This window comes from Acomys russatus, chromosome 18 (genome assembly GCF_903995435.1).
Source record: "Acomys russatus chromosome 18, mAcoRus1.1, whole genome shotgun sequence".
In the NCBI taxonomy this organism is placed as follows: domain Eukaryota; kingdom Metazoa; phylum Chordata; class Mammalia; order Rodentia; family Muridae; genus Acomys; species Acomys russatus.
The window spans coordinates 48,266,969-48,285,470 of record NC_067154.1 but is presented as its reverse complement, the minus strand read 5'-3'; positions in this window follow the sequence as shown (position 1 = coordinate 48,285,470).

The following is an 18,502-nucleotide window of genomic DNA, read 5'->3' as shown; positions in this document are numbered from 1 at the left end:
GCTTTAAAACATGGCATATGCTTGTGTGTTGAGTTAACATGTGGGGGACTTGTGTTGGCTTTTCAGGCTTGTGAACTGGACTATATCTAGAATTAACTACAAACCAAGGGGCTGCCTATTCTTTTAGTACTTTTTCTTAAATAAATCATTTGACTTCAGAAAGTCATCCTTTAATTCGGATCTTTTGAGGTGGGAAGGTCTATTTTTTTCTTTTTTTTACCCTTTTTTATTAATTTATTCATATTACATCTCAATTGTTCGCCTATCCCTTGTACCCTCCCATTCCTCCCTCTCTCCCACTTTCCCCCTACCCCCTCCCCTATGACTGTGACTGAGAGGAACCTCCTTCCCGAGAATATGCTCATAGGGTATCAAGTCTCTTCTTGGTAGCCTGCTATCCTTCCTCTGAGTGCCACCAGGCCTCCCCATCAAGGGGATGTGGTTGAATATGGGACACTAGAGTTCATGTGAAAGTCAGTCTCCACTATCCACTCAACTGTGGAGAAAGTCCTGTCCAGTGGTTAGATCTGGGTAGGGGTTCAATGTTTACTGCATGTATTGTCCTTGGATGGTACCATAGTTTGAGCAGAAACCCTGGGTCCAGATACACCCATCATAATGTTCTTCTTTTAGGTTCCTAGGACCCTCTGGATCCTTCTATTTCCCCATTCTCCTATACTTCTCTCACCTAGAGTCCCAGTAGGATGTCCTCGCATCTATCCCAATTTTCTGGTAAGTAAAGACTTCCATGGGACATGCCCCTTGGGCTAGTGTGCAATTATGAGTGAGTATATACCATTTGAGTTGATCTGCTTCTGGGTTAACTCACTCATTATGATTCTTTCTAGTCCATCCATTTGTCCACAATTTTCTGGAATTCCTTGTTTTTAATAGCTGAGTAGTATTCCATAGTGTAAATGCACCACCATTTCTTTATTCATTCTTCTACTGAGGGACACTTAGGCTGTTTTCAGGTTCTGGCTATTATGAATAAGGCTGCTATGAACATGGTAGAGCATATATCTTTTTTTGTGTGCTGAAGCATCTTCTGGGAAGATCTACTTTTAATATGGGTCACACCATCTAGTGGCAGCCAATATAAAGGAATAGAAGAATAAATCTCTTGCTCTTTGCCTACTTGTTCAGTCTTCACCCTTGTTGGCAAGACCATTCCTTCAATGGCATTAGAGTCTCCTCTTAGAAATCTGATATATAATGGAGACCTACTGAGACATCCGGATTCATGGGCTAAAAACTCCTGAATTCCTGCACTTAGTCTTCGTAGACATCCATTGCAGGACTAGATGGACCACAGACCATAAGAGCCTTTATAAATACCCTTTATTGATATAACTACTCAATAATATCTTCCTCTAGAGAGTACAGACTAATACAAATAGAACGTAAGCTTTCTAAAATCTGCAGAAAATATTGCAGGTCTGAGTAAAGTTTTTCAAGTTAGACCTGTATGGTTTCTGCATATCTGTAGTGTTCCAAGGATCTACAGGTCACCTTTTCTCCAATTCTCACACAATGATTTTCCACTTCTTCCCTGATAGCTTCCCTCGCTTTGTGTGTATTCTTTTTCAGTGAGTTTCAAGATATATTCACACAAATTACAAAGGCTCTTATTCTTATCCCTGTGCCTTGTCTTTGCTCTAGTTATCTGCATTAAAACTTTCAAATTTTCAAGTACGAATTGTGTTTCTGGCACTTGTTTGTCTTTGTTGATTTTATCTTTTCTGAGAGAAGTACATTACTATCTGTTAATATCTATGTATTTAATAAAAACTGTAAATTAAAATTTTTCATTAGTCACACACACACACACAGACACATACACACACACCCATATTATAAATCATGATCCAGTTCATTGATACCTTTTTTAGTGTACATCGATATTGTTGTTAATGATTATTTTTGTATTGTATTAATTGTATTACTTATAAGCCAACTGATATGGCATACTCATTATTTTTGTTATTCCAGTGTCATCATATAAGGTTTTTTGATGCAATTCTACCTAACCTAAAATAGTCTCTCTTGTTCTGTTCTATTGTCACCTTCTTTCCCTAAGTAACCAGGTGTGAGGTAGAGTTGGCAATTTGTTTATAACAAAGACCTACTAATTGATGAATGTATTCAAACATTGCAGCCTATTTATTAAATCTGAGATTTTAGGCACAATGATACATTTTATAATGAATGTGTTTTAATATACTTGTGATTTTTAAATCTGTGTTTCCTTAATTCGCTTCCATTTTTCTGGATATCTGATTTGAAGCTGTCAAAGTGTTATTCTATTTTTAACTTTTTTAATGTTTGGAACAAGAGCTGTACTCTAATATCACTTATGTAAATAACAAAATCATTCCAAAATCTGGGTAATATCTAGGTCAGAATATTGTGTTAGGGAGCGTGGCATTGTTATTCTTCAGAAGTGGAGCTCTGGAGAACAGTATGATGTTGCCATCTGGAGCAATATCAAGCACAGGAAGACAGCAGATGTCCAGACCAGCTTCTCCTAGTCAAAACGAATGTAACAAGTAGCTCAATTTTTCACTGGGGGACGATTCGTTTTGGGCGAACTTTTTGCTTTCTCTCAATCACTGATCTCTCATTTGTATTTCTTAAACTGCCCTAAGCACAGGACTCATTTCCCTGGATGATCTTTTTCTCATTGTAAAAAAACACCACAGGGTTATTGAAGACAGATTGTTGTTAGGCTTATCTCCCTCCTGTCATAATCTCTTTAATTGTTGAAAATTACTCATGAGGGAAGTAGATTTCAAGTAAGATGATTATTGCAATATCTAACTGTATAACAATTTTACATTTCTTCTATTATCTGTGTACATTGGGTTTCTTTTCATGATATAATGCTGAGCTTTTGTTACAGAATATTCTGTTTTGTTATGGAAAATACTCTTTGATATAATAACAATATAGGTATATATGCCTACAATCTTACTGATAATTAACAAAGACTCTTAGACCAATATTATGTCACCATAATATCACCTCTTACCATAATTTTTTTACCTTAATTTGTCCTTTTATACAATTAGCAGATATTTTCAGATTATTATTTTATGGCATCTATAAACTCATCTGAAATTAATATATATTCATCTATTAGGACATATCAGCATGTATTATTAAAAGAAATATGTAGCATACCACTCACAATTGATATGACATGAAAAATAAATGAATATATGTGATTTCTAGTGTGTCCAGTGAAGTTATTGTGATATCCATAAATGACTACTTTCACTAAAATTACACCCTGGCTAATCAGATATGGACTATTCTTCAATTAACAGTGTCCTCTCAGGAGATTCTAGGTGGTGTCTTTATACTTAAGAGTATGTAGGATAAGTATATACGCTATTCTTCAAGTACACAAAGTTTATAATTATCCACTTATTTTTCTTAAAAGGTCATCAGGATCATTATGTTACTACTTAAAAGAATTTACAAAAACATTTTAAATTCTGTAATACATTTACCTAAGTTTTATCTAGGATAAAATGTTAGTTCTAAGTTTAAATAACATTATTACTTTTGTGCAAATTTATTAAAACTGTTTCATTCAGCATTCAATTGCTGTAAAAAGATATGACTATAACAACTTGTATAAAAGAAAGCATTTAATTTGTGCCTTGCTTACAGTTTGAGAGGTTTAGGTCATTATTATCATGGTAGAGAGCAAAGCTGAACTAAGGCAGAAGTAGCTGAGAGTTTTATATCCTGATTTGCGGGCAACAGGAAAAGAGAGACTCTGGGCTTCCTTAGTTTTTTTGTTTTTTGTTTTTTTTTTGTTTTTGTTTTTGTTTTTTTATCTCAAGCCCACACTCAGGGACACATTTCCTCCAATGACGTCATCCTCCTAATCCTTTCCAACTGTGCCGCCAATCCATGGTGACTAGTCATTTCAAGCCTCAAAGCCTATGGGAACCATTTTTATTCAAGCCATTATAAAAACTTGAGGATTGTCAACATCCTCAAGTAAGAAAAGTACAAAAAAATGTATATTATTTTTCAATTAAGAATATATTATAAGCAAATGATAGATTTAATATTATTCAGAATTACAGATACACGGAATAAAATATAAAAAGTATTTTCTTACTCAATGACAATAGTTTATTTCACCATCATATTTCATACATCAGTGCACTTTTTACCTTTATGGAAGATACTGTGTGAATTAGTAATATCTGAATTGAAGCTAATACTGTTTTTAATAAAAGTACATAATTTAAAAATAATGTATTATGTAGTAATTGTAACATAATATCTTATTTAGTTTGCATATCTTCCAAAAGTCCCTCATATTATTACATATGTTGTTGTTAGTGTTATTATATAGATCATTCAACAATAAGGAAAGTGTCAATATTAACACTTGAAGGAAGTTATTGAGATGCTTAAAGGAACAGGAAAAAATCTCTTATTAGAGTTTAATTTATCAATTAATATAATCCAAAATATGATGATAGATCTAAGGAATGCTTGCACTACAAAGACTGAGGCAAATAAGTTAATATCTAAGTTTGCAGTTATTTTGCATAGTGAAATACAATACATGTGTAAGAGTCAAGAAAACAAAGAGCACAAAGGATGACTAAAGGAGTCAGAGCATGTGGCTAAGTACGGAATATATGTTTGATCATTATGGAACACTTTCTATTTTATAATTTATAATATTAAAAAAAGCTCAGTTAAAAAATTGGGGTACTTCAGCTTTTAAAATTTAAAATTTTGAACAATATTATGTATTTTTCTCTAATTTTGTTTTTATATAGGAATAATACAATTATAAGATTGCTAATTAGATAAAATTTGATGCTCAGTAACAAATGCCTGAAATGTACAAAATATGGATCATAGATTCTTTCATGAAGTCATTCTTTTCAGTTTCCAGGAAAATGCTTATCATTGTCACTCAGTGAAATTTGAATACTATGATTTCTGTATAAACACAAACAGGCAAACCATTTCCAATAGAGTGTGACTGTGTATTATCCGGGAATTTTCATAATGAGAATTTCTATACATGTGCCCAACAATCTTCCTATGAAGTCATTCAGAGATTTTGGAGAGAGTATTTAGACACTGTAAGCCAAGGTAAGATAATTTTAATGAACATGACACTTGTTTTTTTCCAACAGTTTCCAGATATATAAGTTTATATTTAGATTCAGTACACTATTGGTTTATTCTATATAATGACAGGATGATTAATACAGTATCTAACATGAAAATTACAGATAAGTAACTCAGATCAACTAAATTCAATAAGCTCTTATTATTAGATATTGAGACACTAGATGAAATGCTATTTTAACAGTTTAGTAGATGGAAACATACAGAATATTATTATGCTACATTTTACATGGCACAATATTTTCTTTAGCAAAGTATCAATATTAACTTTAACTTTCTATTATGCAAAGATCACTATATATAAATGATTGTTTCTACTGAAGATTGTGGGTGAATTTACTCATGAATTATTTTTAGGTAGCAAGTGCCATGTCACTTTTTTCACAGCAGCAAGTTAATTTTGATCAGTTAATAATTTATTTGTCCCATTGATATTATAACTGAAGTACAATGTTTTTAATAAATTGAATTACAACAAAACTTTTCTTCAAGCATACTATATCAATGCAAATTTAAAATATATGTACATGTATAAAATTTTCACCGCAGCCTAAATCAAATTAAAGAGGATGTGTGGGCAGAGTATTAACTCTAAACAATTAATATATAGGTAGCCCATTTATATTATTAGCAGGCAAATGTAATTAAAAGGAAAAAGCAAGAAAGAAAAGAAGACTTCAAAGGACAAACACAGAGAATGATGGGGGGTTGGTGATAATGAGGAGGCAGTAGCCAAGGAGTCATCTGTGACTCAGTGAAGAGCGGTAGGATAGCGCAGCCAAATTTAGAGGCACGGAATGACTCCCACTACAAATATTCAGTCAGATGCCAGACAGAATTAGCATTTCTCTTGAAATAAAATATTATAAAATGCTGTGCTACATAATGAATGTTTAGAAATAGGGGATCTGAATTTTTTTGATTTACTTTTTCTTATAACATTTAAGTTTCTTACTCACAACTATTTTGTTTGTTTTACGGTGTAAATATTTTCAAATTTCCCGCAGTTTTTATGTAATATTTTTAATGATTATTTAAGGTTCAGGGATATCTCCCAAAATATTCTAAGCAAAAAGTTTAAGTAACTGTTTTAGAAATAATTTATGTTTCCACTCTGGCTCAATGTTCAACCTAGTCTGTCAAAATAAAATGATCCTGATGAATGTTATAATACAAATTCTTCTACCAGTTATTATTTTATGATTATACAGTAGAAAAGGTTATTTTCAGAAAGTTGGTGATTGTCCCTAACAGCCATGCCATGTTGCAGCAGTGGACACATCTTGCTGTGCCAATCCAAGATATGGTACACTAGTAGACTGTACATGCCACACTATGAAAGAAGGCCAGGAGGAAGGAATTTACTGGTTACTTAGACGTTGATTCCCCTGTGTCTTGTACCTAGAATGAGTGGTAGCCTAAGGAGTAGCATCAAAGATGGAGGTCAATGATTTCCAGGGTCCATCCCATGCTCAGGAGCTCATAGAAGTTGATAGTTGCTGGGGCATATAGAATAGTTCTTTTGAGATGTGGTTAGTGATATGTTGTCCCCATGCATGCATGCAATAAGAGAAAGAAAGAAGGAAAGAAAGGAAGAAAGAAAGAAGAAAGACAGACAAAAAGGTCTGAAAATGAATATTAAGATAATTTAGCCTTTTCGTCCATAGGTAGCTTTCAAAATTTTTTCATATTACCTAAGTCAACCAGAAGCTTCTTGTAAACAGAATAATGGTGTATTATATCTTTAGTCTACATAAGTTTGAAACACTCTTTAACTACCTCTCAGGCATAAGTCATTTGAATTGTACAGACAGGTTATTCTGTATTATAATCTTCACATTATTCTTACCAGATGATTGCTCATGATGAATACAATCTCTGCATCTGTGCAATGTCACAGATGTGGTGCTATGCTCTTGTGTTTGAAAATACTGCAAAACATTACTCACTCTGTTACATAATTGACGGTACTCAGTTTCATATCTTGATAAAAATGAATGATATATAAAGTTATCTTTTGTCTCCATTTCTAATTATTTACTTTGTAGAAAGTGATCAGTTTTATTGATGTCCTATACATTACATTTCAAAGTATTCATTATTATTTCAACTGATTCATGTTTTTTAAATGTTTTATTAATTTATTCATATTACATCTCAATTGTTAGCGCATCTCTTATATCCTCCCATTCCTCCCTCACTCTGGCTTTCCCCCTACTCCCCTCCCCTATATCTGTGATGGAGGGGGACCTCCTCTCCCTGTATAGACAAAACCATTTATGTCTTTTATGTAAATACTTCACTACAAGGAGTCAGGGCCCGTGGCCTTTTTCATATGATCCTTGCTTTTATCCTATACTTTTATGTAACTCAATACAATTCTGGTTTTACCTTTCCATGTTGATAAAACATGATGTAATAGTAATATTACGCATTCAACTCCAATACTTCTTAAATTATTCATTCTATTTCTCCCTTTTAACAAAATTGAGTATGATACTATTACTTTTTTACCTGTTTATGTGTGTATGCATGTGTATGGTACAAACAGTAATATGGACACTTGTAGAGGTCAGAAGAGAGAAACAAAAACTCTAGGAGTTGGAGTTTCTGGTGGTTTAATGTCACTTGAAATGTGTATTGAAAATTGAACTGTAGCATTTTTGTGAGCTTCTCTCTCTTCTGTGGCACCTATGACCAAAATCAATCAGCAGGAGACAGAAAGAGTGTAAGAGTCCCAGGGTAAGGAGGACAGTAAGGAAACAAAGCCCTGTACATTAACAAGGTTGATTGCATGAGACGGAGAAAACATGAACAGCGTTTGAAGCTGAAGGGGTCCTTGAACTGAAAGAAGTGGACACATGCCCCATTCTTAACCCAGAAACAATCTCCATTTTATAATCAATTGCAAATTAAAATTTAGGGTTTTTTTTCCAAGTGAATTGCTCTGAGGAAAACAAACTATTCTTAAAAGCAGGCTGTATTACCACCAGCAGATGAAAAACAGAAAATAAACACAAACACATCTTTGGAGGTTCCTAATCCCGTACCATTGTGTTAGGGCTTTTTTTTTTTTAAATAATATTTTTTATTAATTTATTCTTGTTACATCTCAATGTTTATCTCATCCCTTGTATCCTCCCATTCTTCCCCCTCCCCCATTTTCCCATTATTCCCCTCCCCTATGACTGTTCCTGAGGTGGATTACCTCCACCTGTATATGCTCATAGAGTATCAAGTCTCTTCTTGGCAACCTGCTGTCCTTCCTCTGAGTGCTACCAGGTCTCCCCCTCCAGGGGACATGGTCAAATGTGAGGCACTAGAGTCCCATGAAAGCCTTCACTTACCAGGAAACTGGGACAGAGGGGAGGACATTCTATTGGGACTCTAAATGAGAGAAGCATGGGAGAATAGCAAAGTAGAAGGATCCAGAGGGTCCTAGAAACCTACAAGTAGAACATTATGATAGGCAGATTTGGGCCCAGGGGTCCCGCTCAAACTAAGGCACCAGCCAAGGACAATACAGACTTAGAAACTATTAAACATCACCAGTAAAAGATGTGTACTTTGTTCTATCCATAAAAATCTCAGAGCCCATTGTTGAATTTCCATTCACTAACAAGCTCCTTAAAACCAATCTTGAGTCTATATACCCTTGTGTACCCGAACTCCATCCTGCTGAGACAATGCCACTCTTTATTAGTCATCTTTACTACTATGTTGTAATAGGTAGGGTGTTGATGAATAAAAATACATACACATAGTTACCTTAAATTTGAGCAAGTTGTAGAGTGTAATACTGGCACTAACTCAGACACATTGTGACAAGAAATAATGGTAGTATTATGTGATGGAGAAAACAATGAGAAATGCCTTTTAATAGTTTAATGACTAAAGTAAACATCTCTAATTAAGCTGCTTAAGGATTCCATGCCTCAACACTGCCACAAAGAAGAGAAAATTTTAACAAACAAACAAACAAAAAACCTTTTTGGACAACCACAATGATGTTTTGGTGTTCTCTGTGTAAATGTGGCAAGACTCTCTTCCATTTGAAAACTCTCCTCTATTAACTTGTGCTAACACCTGTCTTTATCAATTCACATGTCCATATGTTTGTTTATATTGTTTACCATACTTCATGACATTGGGATTAAAAATTTAACATAAGAGACAATAAGAGGGTGAGGTTGCATTTGGCCATAAAATGACTAATGAACTCAATCAACAGTTGATATTAACACAAGATAGGTATGCTACATTATGTGATGCTGGGGGCTGCTAATTCCCTGTTTTCTACTCCTGGAGGAATTATAATTTGCTGGGGGAGAGAATTTCTATTTGTGATTTGCTCTCCGTGGTTCTATAAGAAGTACCCAAATTAAACTAATTGATTCTTAATTTTAATTAATGGATTTTTTTCTCCTAATTACCCTAGTAGTTGTCTTTGTTTGTGTCTGCAAATGTATTTAGTGGTAATTTAAAAAGAATACACCTCTTTCTTCAAAGATACCAAGGTGAAAATCTGACACCAGTGAATGTTACAACTCCTCAAAGATTCATACTTACACAGGGTTCATATTCACACGGAGTAAGTAGCCTTATAATTTCCTAAGCCCTGTATCCCAAAACCATAGGCTTTTTTTTTTTTAAGACTTATGCACCTTTTTATTTCTTTCTGGAGTCAACACTTTATTTTGAAGGATATAGCTGGATAAAAATGGCTCAAGGAGACATTCAAAACTGATGGACTCTATGCTTTTAGAAATAAACATTTTGAGTTGGCATGTATAATTTTCCTTCATAAAATGTCTTTGTTGTGTGTGTCCTGGTGAATTAATCAATGTGTGGATAAATGATTTAATATGCATAGCACTTCTGAGATAGAATTAGTCTTTTTTTTTCTTTTTTCTTTTTTATTAATTTATTCTTGTTACATCTCAATGTTTATCCCATCCCTTGTATCCTCCCATTCCCCCCCCCCATTTTCCCATTATTCCCCTCCCCTATGACTGTTCCTGAGGGGGATCACCTCCCCCTATATATTCTCATAGGGTATCAAGTCTCTTCTTGGCTACCTGCTGTCCTTCCTCTGAGTGCCACCAGGTCTCCCCCTCCAGGGGACATGGTCAAATGTGAGGCACCAGAGTACGTGAGAAAATCATATCACACTCTCCACTCAACTGTGGAGAATATTCTGACCATTGGCTAGATCTGGGAAGGGGTTTAAAGTTTATCTCCTGTATTGTCCTTGGCTGGTGCCTTAGTTTGAGCGGGACCCCTGGGCCCAAATCTGCCTATCATATTGTTCTACTTGTAGATTTCTAGGACCCTCTGTATCCTTTTATTTTGCTATTCTCCCATGCGTCTCTCATTTAGAGTCCCAATAGGATGCCTTCCCTTCTGTCCCAGTTTCCTGGTAAGTGAAGGCTTTCGTGGGACATGCCCCTTGGGCTAGTATGCAGATATAAGTGAGTATATACCATTTGATTCTTTCTGCTTCTGGGTTAACTCACTCATTATGATCATTTCTAGCTCAATCCATTTATCCACAAATTTTGGGAATTCCTTGTTTTTAATAGCTGAGTAGTATTCCATAGTGGATATGTACCACATTTCTTTATCCACTCTTCTACTGAGGGACACTTAGGCTGTTTCCATGTTCTGGCTATTATGAATAAGGCTGCTATGAACATGGTTGAGCAAATTTTCTTGTTGTGTGCTAGAGCATCTTCTGGGTATATTCCAAGGAGTGGAATAGCTGATGCATGGGAGAATAGCAAAATAAAAGGATACAAAGGGTCCTAGAAACCTACAAGTAGAACAATATGATAGGCAGATTTGGGCCCAGGGGTCCCGCTCAAACTAAGGCACCAGCCAAGGACAATACAGGAGGTAAACTTTAAACCCCTTCCCAGATCTAGCCAATGATCAGAATATTCTCCACAGTTGAGTGGAGAGTGTGATATGACTTTCTCACGTACTCTGGTGCCTCACATTTGACCATGCCCCCTGGAGGGGGAGACCTGGTGGTGCTCAGAGGAAGGACAGCAGGTTGCCAAGAAGAGACTTGATACCCTATGAGAATATACAGGGGGAGGTAATCCCCCTCAGTCACAGTCATAGGGGAGGGGAATAATGGGAAAATGGGGGGGGGGGGAGGGAGGAATGGGAGGATACAAGGGATGGGATAAACATTGAGATGTAACAAGAATAAATTAATAAAAAAAAAGATAATTAACATCATTTGATGCTTCCACATATTAAAAATGATTTATTTTCAACACATAATATCTGGAATTTGAGATCACATGGAGCCATGGCTAAATCCATGATGTAAAAAAAGCAGCCATATTAAATATGCCGTTCATTATTTATGTTTGATGTTTTCATGTCAAAATCCATAAAACACTTTTCCAAATTCCATGTCTTAATATGTACATTTTTCAGAACTCTTAAAAAAATTCAATAAATAAAGTTTGAAAATTTAAAGACTATTTGACACCTAAGTTTTTGGAGAAATTTTCAATATTCTACAACATAAAATTGCTTGTTTTAACCAGTAAGATTTACATGTATCTGTTCATGTTTCTGTGTGTACTTTATTTCAGTTTGCTGTAGCAAAGGCAAGAGATATGAAGATATAAAAGATAGTAATATACAATAAGAGAAAGACAGTACAATGGTCACACAATATTAGTGGATATAGAATAAGATGTGTGTATTTGGGAAATATAGAAAAATCATATATATATACTAACAAACGACTCACAGATACGAATTTATAAATTTTTAATTCTTGATATTTTATTCAAAATGAGGACCTATTAAATCCTCAAGGCTCTCCATTATTTAATAGCTAGTTTGAGGAGTCTTGGGGCATGATACTGAAAACCGTTTTGCTTACCCATGTTACCAGTTGCTACATCAATGTGCAGTTTGCCTATGCGTAGCCAGAATCTAAATATAAATCTTATAATTCTTACTGCATTCTATCAAAGATAACAATGTAGGTTAGGGACCTTGGTACAAATGGAAGCTTCAGTCAATCAAATATATATCTTGATTGAGTATCCCTGTGTAGATGACACCACTGTACGTTAAAGAGACATATGGAGAATGAGACTCATGGCACAGAGGCCATATGCCTTTGCAGATGCTAAACCACCTTCAAGATGAAAATTAAATACATAAATTTAACCTGAATCATACATATGGGAACACATTTAAAAGGGGGAAACTGAACAGCTGAAGCTTGTATAAATAGTTAACTACAGATTTATGATATAAATAATTGACTGTTTCATTAAACGTTAAATTTTATTGTGTTTGCTTATGGTGAAATAATAGACCCGTATTTATAAAGTAAAATCTAGAATTAAGAAAAAGTGTATGAGTTAAAAATTTATTATTGATCTTGAAGTTGTGCTATTATAAAAAAACAAGAGCAAGGTTTATTTAAATTATATTGTATAAGCAATATAACAGAATGGTACAGAAAATTCAGGTCAATGACCACTAAAACAGGACATTGTATTCATTTGTGACATATGCTTTGATTATCTTGGACAGTTCCATTTCAGTGGAATGTATGGGATAATGCCATAGTGGACTGAATTGAAAAATCTCAAGGTCAAAATGAAATTGAGATAAGTCAAAATTTTCAGAATGTTTGTGTGTAGGAGCATTGATGAGGCATTAGCCAGAACAAAATGTTTGATTAAAATTCGTGTGTGTGTGCCCGCATGTGTGAGTATGTGTCTGTATGCATACGTGCATGTGTGTGTATATGTACAGACATTAATATTTTACATTACTCTGAATATGGCTTAATATGATAGAAATGAACCCTTAAGAAAGTGGGTGAAATTTATCTTAAGGCATAAGTTATTGTATGCTGTTCACTTCCGTTTGTGTGAATGGCATAAAAACAATAAATATTAATTGAAGAAATAACAGTTTTTGATCTGCAGGTTCAAGAAAGAAGAGTCCACTAAAAATCCCATAGGCATTTCAATCATAGGATAGGCAGGGTTTTTTGTAATGAATGCAATAAATGAAGATCTAAAACAGGCCACAGCTGACATGGATTATAATAGATGCATCTTTTCCATTTTCAGAGATCTAAACACAGGAAAGAGGACTAGTAAAGTAATAACTTCATAGATCTTGCTTATAGTGGAGTATAAAATGTGATGGTTCTGCTCAAGCACTCTTCCATTTCCTCTCCCTACAGAGATTGGTTTGCCAGGCACAGAAAATACACAGCATGGACTACAGCCTCAGACAGGAAGCTAAGTAGAACTTTCCCAGGATTCTTGTTCCTATTGTTCCCTGAATATCCCAAGTTACTTTCCCTAAAGCAAATATATTTTCCCAAATATGGACAAAATGAGTGTTTGAATTGAACCATAGAATGTTCATTATGTGTGTTTCTCATAATTTAAAATATATGTCATTCAAGATGTCTTCATATTATTAGCATAAAACTATTTTGTTCACGTATGCTTCATATAATATTCCATTTCATGAAGATGGCAAATTATACCAGCTGCTCTGATGTCACTTCATAATAGACCAGTCAATGTTATTATTGATTATAGAAATCAATCTGATAGTTCCTTATGAAATTAAAACTTCACAATACCACTGTAAACATTCATCAGGGTGGCTTTATTTTAACTATGCCCAAATGACCATATTTCACATATAGTATACGACTTGGCTATGAAATAGAAGATTCCATTAAATGCAGATTTTCATGGCACCAGAGGAAGTAGAAAACACAATGACAGGAGGGTGAATGGTATTAGTCCTGAGGCTGTCTCTACTCGACCTTTCTTCTGGGATTTCAGGTGTCTTTTCTTCCTGCCTCCCAGCTATTCTCATCGGCTGTAAGGAAGAGGAAGCTTTTTAGGAGGTGAAATATCAACAGTGGAGGATTTGTGACAATATGTAACACATATTGGACAAGATGGAATGGTAGTCATGGGGATGATATTCTTTCCTTTTTTGGATTTATTTTTTAAATATTTTATTATATATACATATATATTATTACACACATATAAAATAAGGTACATACAGCAAGAAGAACCACAAAACAATCAGGAATTATATTAATGTTACCTTCATAGTGTTTTGGCTATTTCTATTTGGCAAGCTTGAAGAAAACATCTTTGCTATCTTGGTGAGTATAGAATTTTGACTATAAATCAATATCTTTTCCATACAACTCACAGAGAATACAAGGTTTACCTCCAATACTTTGAAAGTGCAATTGCAGACTGTTTAGGATAAGTAAGCTATACAAGTTAATTGTTAGTTCATCAAATAATAGTTATGGCAATTAATAGTCTATTTTTATTATAAGGATATATAACCTACATTTAACAGATAGAATTATAGAGAAAGATAAGGTAAAATGTTAGATATGGTCTTCAAACACCTCAGAGACCTACATTTTATGTTACTTAAGGTTGTTTTTACTATTTTAAAGATTCATTGACAATGAGACAGGTAAACTCCTGGCAACACCCAGCCTACATCAAAGAAGATGGTGAGCATCAAAGAACCTCCTTATGGAGATGGCTTCAAGTGTGGCAAACCAGCCACTGGACAAAATGTCCTCATTTCTCCCACAGATAGAATTCTGCCTAAAAATGGCTATGATTTTTAATGATGCATATGGCTTGCATGTTTGCATATTTCATACATATATACAATACCTTCTGAAGGCATCTATCCCAACCTCATCCTCTCCATTCTCCCCCCAAACCTGCCACTTTTCCTTTCAAATATTCTGTACTCTTCTTTACTTCGACATTGACAATTCTGTATATGGGTGTTACAGTCATGTGATTTGCACCCCTCTCTTCCCCCCATCACTCGCTGCATGTCCTCAAACTCTGTTAATTCATTAATTCATTATAATTCATTAATTCACTATTCCCCTTTCTTCAACCCACTGAATACATTTGGTTCCGATAGTTGTGAACTTGCTTACAGGGCCATTCACTGGAAACAAATAACCGTGCTGCCAGGGTCCACAACTCTGAAGAAAGCTGATTTTTCCTTCTCTGCAGAACATCATCTCACCATGCTCCTTCATTATTTCAGTTTTCCACCTAAGTGTGTAATTGGGTGATCCCCTTCATCATCCTTATTGAGTTTTTACTGGCTTCATTTTGTGTATTTCCTCTCTACACAGCCATTGTCTCTATACATTCTTATTCTCAAAATGCCTGTCACATCTGAAAAGCTTTCTTTTCTGCTCTTGCTGTGTCACTCGGTCTACTCTAAGAAATCATTCATCCATCACTAAGGTCAAAACAACTTTGATTCACAGGGTGGATTTTGACAAATGATGTCACTGGGATAAAGAAAATTTTAAAAATGTTATTTTGGCTGAACTGTACAGAACATCTTCACAATAATATGGGCTTATAATAATTCACAGTTACATTTAATCATCTAGTGTTAGACAGATATTTTTCATTCTTTTGTATATTTTGTATATTTGTTAAATTTTATTTTCCTCCTGAATTTATGGTTTTTTATCTGCCCCTACTTCTTGAATACATTTGTTCATTATATAAGTATCATTCCAATATGTGTATGGTAAATAATAACATCTTTTGTGATTTCTGTTTTCTCTAGCCTGTGGCATTTTTATATGTCTTGATTTTGTTAAATATGGTTATTTTTATGTGATATCATAAATCATGCTTATTAGTATTCCATAGTGTATATGTACCACAGTTTCTTTATCCACTCTTCTACTGAGGGACACTTAGGCTGTTTCCATGTTCTGGCTATTATGAATAAGGCTGCTATGAACATGGTTGAGCAAATTTTCTTGTTGTGTGCTGGAGCATCTTCTGGGTATATTCCAACTTACCAGGAAACTGGGACAGAGGGGAAGGCATCCTATTGGGACTCTAAATGAGAGACGCATGGGAGAACAGCAAAATAAAAGGATCCAGAGGGTCCTAGAAATCTACAAGTAGAACAATATGATAGGCAGATTTGGGCCCAGGGGTCCCGCTCAAACTAAGGCACCAGCCAAGGACAATACAGGAGGTAAACTTTAAACCCCTTCCCAGATCTAGCCAATGGTCAGAATATTCTCCACAGTTGAGTGGAGAGTGTGATACGACTTTCTCACATACTCTGGTGCCTCACATTTGACCATGTCCCCTGGAGGGGGGGACCTGGTGGCACTCAGAGGAAGGACAGCAAGTAGCCAAGAAGAGACTTGATACCCTATGAGAATATATAGGGGGACGTAATCCCCCTCAGGAACAGTCATAGGGGAGGGGAATAATGGGAAAATGGGGGGGGGGAGGAATGGGAGGATACAAGGGATGGGATAAACATTGAGATGTAACAAGAATAAATTAATAAAAAAAAAATTTAAAAAAAAAATAAATAAATAAATCATGCTTATATTTCACTAAGTCCAGTTAGTACTTTCCACATTCACATGGGGCTTGGGGCGTTCACTAGGCCCCATAAGTGTATATTTGCGCAGCATAGATATCCTCTGAGAGACTCCATCCAGAGGGGGCACAGGACAGATGCTTAAACTCACAATCAGGCTCTCTGTGGAGTGCTGAGACTGGTATGAATAAGTGGGGTGATGTAAGGACACAAAGGACTCAGGTGCCCCACAAGGAGACTATCAAGGCCAGTGGATCTGGACTCAGGGTGGCCTGCACAAACTGTTGCATATGAACCAAGGACAATGCATCCAGTGAATCTAGAACCTCTGTTTAGATATAGCCAATAGACAGCACATTTTCAACAGTTGTTGTGGGAATGGGTATTGACTCCATGGTACCACCTATTTGATCACTTCCCCTTGGTAGGGAGGCCTGGAAGACACAAAGTAGATTATTCTCGGTGCAAGTATCCTGAGTGATATCAATCCTTTGGAAAACAGAAGTGAGAAATTCTGAGCTCAGATAACTACCTCCAAGCATGTTCTTATTGAATCAAAATGTGCATATGTGACACATGTCACCTCATGTTTGACAAGAGGAGGAATTTAGAAGACTGTATTGTACAATATAGTTCAGTTCTGCATTATTACTGCTTTTGATAAAACTCACTCTACAACTGCAAAGAATTTTAATATGTATTATCCATTTTAGATAAAAGATGCTATATTTGGTAAGTAAAAATAATATGTGCAGTCACAATTCAAAGTAGGCCATGGGAGGGAAAGAAATCTTTCACTTTAACTTTACTCTGACAGAAAAAAATTTATGACAAAATTTAAATTGAACAGACACTTTATTTCCAAAGTAAGTCAATCACATAATAATGGATTCAAGGTTGTTTAAATATTTTATAAAATGCTGACTAATGCTTGGAAACCTGTGCATATTTTTCCTAAAAATGTCAAAGTAAGTGATATGTGATGTACATTTTGCCACAAAATACACTTTTGAATTTCCTGTGGGATAAATGGCCAAACTCTGTACATATTTTGAACCACATATTTCCCACAACATCTCATCATGTCTGGCTCTTACAATCTTTTTTCCTCCTCTTCTGCATAGATCACTGAGCCCTGAAGGGAGAGGTTTGAAGAAAACATCCAATTTAAGACTGAATGCTCAAAAGTCTCTCACTCTCTGCAGTGGGAAGAATGTGGGAAGAGTTTGAGAATGGGAAAAGTCTGCTCAGAATATACTATATGAAAAAAAATTTTTGAATAAAAAATACACAAATGCTGGTGATGAGTAATATAACTGTAAAATAAGCTAGAGATCCAACAAACTATGTATAAAAGTTCCTGTGTGGTGTGTTTTGACAGAGACATGTACCTGTAAAATCCTCACCTAACAGAAATTTAACTCACACTGAATTCAGAGTTGTATTAGTTATTATCTATTGCTCTGAAAAAAATAGCATGATCAAGGCCACTCATAAAAGAAAGAGTTTAATCTGTCTTATGTCTTATAGTTCTTGAGTGTTGTGAGTCCATCAAAGCGCTATGAGTCCATCATGTTGGGAAAGCATGACAAAGGGCAGGCATGGTGAGAAAAACAGGGAGGTGAGATCTCTCATCTTCAAGTATGAACTGGAAGGAGCAAGTAAGAAATTAGTTTAGGACAAAGATATATAATTTCAATGTGTGTGTGTGTGTGTGTGTGTGTGTGTGTGTACACGTTTGTGTAGATGTGCACAGTCACAAATAGTGGTGGCAGTAGGAATGAGGGAGTGGGTATATAGTTATAGTCTATACCCAATTATGTATGTCTCTCAGCCAGGTGCAACACCTAAATACCCCAAACATAGCCAAGAATTGGGAATCAAG